This window comes from Grammomys surdaster, unplaced genomic scaffold (genome assembly GCF_004785775.1).
Source record: "Grammomys surdaster isolate TR1022 unplaced genomic scaffold, NIH_TR_1.0 125688, whole genome shotgun sequence".
NCBI classification, from domain to species: Eukaryota; Metazoa; Chordata; class Mammalia; order Rodentia; family Muridae; genus Grammomys; species Grammomys surdaster.
In genome coordinates this window covers 1,665,254-1,670,684 of record NW_021620524.1, presented here as the reverse complement: position 1 = coordinate 1,670,684, position 5,431 = coordinate 1,665,254, and positions in this window count along the sequence as shown.

Genomic DNA, 5,431 nt, shown 5'->3' with positions numbered 1-5,431 from the left:
AGGAGATCTAACTACTCTTCTGGCCCCCAGGCATCAGGCACCAAGTGGTGCACAGTCATACATACAACGTTTAAAGAAAGATTTTTATTTTTTTTTTTAAAGGAAGGGCCACATACCTTTATTTCCAGCACTCGGAAGGCAGAGGCAGGAAGATCTCTGTGAGTTTGAAGCCAGCCTGGTCTACAGAATGATTTTCAGGATAGCCAGGGCTACACAGAGAAATCATGTCACAAACAAACAACAAACAAACAAAAACCAACCAAACAAAAAAACCCCACAGAGCTAAGGGATAAAGGGCTGCCTTGAGCTCACCTTGGGCCATAGGCAAATACCTTTAAATGTCATTGGTACAGGGCAGAGGGCTGACAGGAGCTGGCCAGGGATGACAATTGGGAACAGTAGAATGATCCACAGGCCCACATTTCAACAGACAAGGAGGACCCCATGCAGAGCAGGACTGCCATGTTCTCCCACATAAAGGTCTTGTCTCCAGCGCCATGAGAGAGCCAAGCATGGTCGGGCGATTTAGAAGCCACCGAGGAGCCTTACCTCTACCAGACTGATCGAAGGCAAGCTTCGGCAGAATGTGGCATCCTGAGGCTGCTGGAGTTGGGTCACAGGCCTGGTGGCTGCTGGGTTCCTCTGCTCACCACATCTTCTGTGGGAAGGGTGCAGGGTCATAAGGCTTGGATCCCACAAATTGCTAGCCCTCTCAAGAGCAGACAGGTTCTAGAGTCCTAAGGGGCGTGAGCTACCTCGCAGGGATTCTGGGAATGGAATGGCTCTGGTCAAGCCAGCTGACAGGCAGCTAGTGTAGTGTCCCCGTGAGAGATCCCTCTGCAAGGAGGAGAAGGCAAGAAAAATATACGGTAGCCCTCTTTCAGGGTGCCACAGTTCCAAAGGGTGCCCCGGAAAGCTGCCTCTTGCTCCTTACTCTGGACACCGAAGAAGCCGGGTGACATGGTGACAGGTGCTGGTCTTACAAAAATGGAGTTGGGCTGGAAAGATGGCTCAGTGGTTAAGAGCACTGTCGGCTCTTCCCAGAGGTACTGAGTTCAATTCCCTCCGACAACCCTCCCTTTGCCTATTTATACTGGGATCTAATGCCCTCTTCTGGCATGCAGGTTTACATGCAGATAGAGCACTCATATACATAAAATAAATAAAATAAATAAATCTTAAAGAAAAGAAAAGACAAAAGGGGGGGGGACTGGAGAAATGGCTCTGTAGTTAAGAGCACTTGCTCTTGCAGAAGACCTAGCTTCAGTTTCTAGCACCCACAGAGCACCTCATAGCCACCTGTAATTCTAATGCCAGGGCATCTGAAGCCCTCTTCTAACATATGCAGACTTGTAGAAAACAACTCCTACACACATAAAATAAAAACAGTATGTATGCTGGGCAGTGGTGGCACACGCCTTTAATCCCAACACTTGGGAGGCAGAGGCAGGTGGATTTCTGAGTTCGAGGCCAGCCTGGTCTACAGAGTGAGTTCCAAGAGAGCCAGGGATATACAGAGAAACCCTGTCTCAAAAAGCCCCCCCAAAAAAAACCAACAACAAAAAACAGTATGTATATTTGTAATTTTTGTTTTCTTATTTTCTGTGGGGGTGTTTTGTGTGCATGTGTTGCTGTGCACAACATGCATGCAGTGCCTGGGAGGCCACAAGAGGGCGCTGGATCCCCTGAAACTGGAGTTGTGGATGATTATGAGCCACCACGTGAGTGCTGGAAATCGAACCTGGGTCCTCTGCAAGAGCAACAAGTGCTCTTAATTGTCAGACATCTCTCTAGTCTTGCTCTGGCCAAAACAAATACACACGTACACACGCACCCTTCTTAAAATAGTTAAAATGTGAATTATATAAATTTATTTACATATATACATAAAGTCACAGTTTTTCTTTTCTTTCTTTCTTTCTTTCTTTCTTTCTTTCTTTCTTTCTTTTGTTTTGTTTTGTTCTGTTTTGTTTTCCAGACATGGTTTCTCTGTGTAGCTCTGGCTGTCCTGGAACTCACTCTGTAGACCAGGCTGGCCTCGAACTCAGAAATCCACCTGTCTCTGCCTCCCAAGTGCTGGGATTAAAGGTGTGCGCCACCACTGCCCAGCCAGTTTTTCTCTCATTTATTTATAGGATGTGTAATAGAACGTGTGGAAATCAGAGGAACAACTTGTCAGGGGTTGTTTTCTTCTTCAACCCTGTGTTTCAATTTAGATTATCTGGCTTGGTAGCACACAAGTCTTGTGTGCTTCTGCATGGTGTTGCCAGCATACATCTCTATCTCCAGCATGGTTTTGCCTGCCCTAGCCACAACTTTGTTTTGTTTTTTTCAAGACAGGGTTTCTCTGTGTAGCCCTGGCGGTCCTGGAACCCACTGGCTGGCTGGCCTCAGACTCAGAGATCCACCTGTGTCTGCCTCCTGAGTTCTGGGATTAAAGTCGTGCTTCACCACCACCCGGCTCTCTAGCCACAATTTTTAAGAGTGAATAAATAAAGATCAAGTATAGTGGCTCATGCTTGTTCTCCCTATACTTAGGAGCCCAGGAAGACAGCCAAGAATTTAAGGCCAGGACAGTTTATACAATGAGTATCAGGTCAAGCATAGCTACATAGCAAGACACTGTCTCAAGAAATAAGATACTTGCTCCTGGGCTGGAGAGATGGCTCAGCAGTTAAGAGCACTGGCTGTTCTTCCAGAGGACCCGGGTTCATAACCCAGCCCTCACATGGCAGTTCACAAGTGTGTGTAACTCCAAGATCTGACATCCTCACACACACATACATGCAGGTAAAACACCAATACACATTTTAAAAAAATTGGTTTCTGAAGAGCAATACCAAGTGTCGACCTCTAATCACACATGCACCCCACACATAAGCACAGGTGCACACATATGCATATGTGCATATACACACAACTAATGCCAGTAGGAACATGGATGTCTTAGGTGATCATTGCTGTGATGAGACACCATGACCAAAAGCAGCTTGGGGAGCAAAGGATTTATTTCATGTGTTCCAGGAACACATGAACGGTCCATCCAGGAACGGTCCATCACTGAAGGAAGTCAGGGTAGGGACCTGGAGGCAGGAGCTGATGCAGATGCCATGGAGGGTGCTGCTTCCTGGCTTGTTCTTCATGGCCTGTAGCCTGCTTTCCTAAGAACCCAGGTCAGTCAGCCCAGGGATTGCTCTATCCCCAATGAGCAAGGCCTTCCCCATCAATTACTCATTAAGAAAATGCCTTACGCCGGGCGGTGGTGGCGCACGCCTTTAATCCCAGCACTTGGGAGGCAGAGACAGGCGGATTTCTGAGTTCGAGGCCAGCCTGGTCTACAGAGTGAGTTCCAGAACAGCCAGGGCTACACAGAGAAACCCTGTCTCAAAAAAAAAAACCAAAAAAAAAAAAAAAAAAAAAAAAAAAAAAAAAAAAAAAAAAAAAAAGAAAATGCCTTACACTCAAAAAACAAACAAAAAGAAAGAAAGAAGAAAATAAAGAAAAAAGAAAGAAAGAAAGAAAGAGAATGCCTTACAGCTGAATTTTATGGAGTTTACAGCATTTTCTCTCCTTTTAAATGACTCTAGGTTATGCCAAACTGACATAAACGCAGCCAGCACAACCGACCCCTTGTCAACTTGACACACAAATACATCACTGCTAAGCCATAACCTTTCCTTTCTTATTCATCCCCAACGTCACGTGAGTATCAACATACAATATAAGCATTCCAAAATTTAAAAGCCCCAATTTAAAAAAAAAATTAAGTTTCAGCCAGGCAGTGGTGGCGCACGCCTTTAATCTCAACACTTAGGAGGCAGAGGCAGGTGAATTTCTGAGTTCAAGGCCAGCCTGGTCTACAGAGTGAGTTCCAGGACAGCCAGGGCTACACAGAGAAACCCTGTCTCAAAAAACAAACAAACAAACAAAATGTTTCTTTAAAATAAGCAATGTTTTTTGTTTAAAGTTTTATTTATGTACTTGTTTTGTGTGTATGAGAACACCATTGCTCTTTTCAGACACACCAGAAGAGGGCATCAGACCTCACTCCAGATGGTTGTGAGCTACCATGTGGTTGCCAGGAATTGAACTCAGGACCTCTGGAAGAGCAGTCAGTGCTCTTAACCGCTGAGCCATCTCTCCAGCACAGCAATCTCTTTTAAAATCCCAAGTCTTTAAAAAAAAAAAAAAATCCAATGTCTCTTTTAGAGTTTAAAGTCTCTCAACTGTGGGACCCTTTAAAATAAAAATAAGTTAAATACTTTCTTCTCTCAAGAAAGAAGAATCAGGAAGTCACAATCTGATCAAAGCAAAACCAAGCTGCAAAAGTATAAATAACTCAATGTCCAATTTTCTGGGGTTCACTTGCGATCTTTTGGGCTCCTCCAAGGGGCTTGGGTTAATTCTGTAGCTCTGCCTTCTGAAGCACACAGGTTTTCAAGGCTCATGCTGGCTTTGATCCACGGCTGCTGCTGTTCTTCATGGTTGTCCCATGGTACTGACATCTCCAAAACGCTGGGGTCTTCTGCTACAACTGGGCTGCTCCTTCACCGTTAGCCTCTCCTGGTCGCTCTTCGGGGACTCTAACCCCGTCACACAGTGCCAAGCCTCAGTTGCTCCATGGCCCTTTCTTGCTTTCAAAACCAGCACCACCTGGATGACTCTGAGTCATCTTGGTAGTCTGATACTACCAAGTTCAGCTGCTGGCTTAAGGTACAACCACATCTGGGACACAGTTTCTGTGTGCTGACTCTCAGAAAACCTTCCCATATGGGTCTCCCCGCCACCATCCCGCTCTTCCTCTTCCTCCCCTCCTTCTTCTTCCTCCTCCTCTTCTTTCTCTTCCTCCTCTTCTTCTTTGGTTTTGTTTGTTTGTTTGGTGGTTTTTTTTTTTGAGACATGATTTCTCTGTGTAGCTCTGGCTGCCTAGGACTCACTCTGTAGACCAGGTTGGCCTTAAACTCAGAGATCCCCCCTGCCCTTGCCTCCTGAGTGTAGGGATCAAAGGCATGTGCTACCTCTTTCCTGCCACTGGTCTCTTGTCAATCACAGCTGATTCTTCAGTCCAAACTGACCAACATTCATTGTCCAAGCACTGAAAAGTTTTTTTTTAAGATTTATTTATTTATTTATTATATATGAATATACTGTAGCTGTCTTCAGACACACCAGAAGAGGGCATCAGATCTCATTACAGATGGTTGTAAGCCACATGGTGGTTGCTGGGATTTGAACTCAGGACCTCTGGAAGTGCAGTCAGTGCTCTTAACCACTGAGCCATCTCTCCAGCCCTGAAAAGTCTTTAATTTAGTGGCTTTTGCCAATCACATCTAATTCTTCAGCTCTAGCCAATCAGACACCACAGATTCTTCACCAAAACAGTTCAGTAGAATCTTCGCTTGTGGCGGCACACGCCTTTAATCCCAGCACT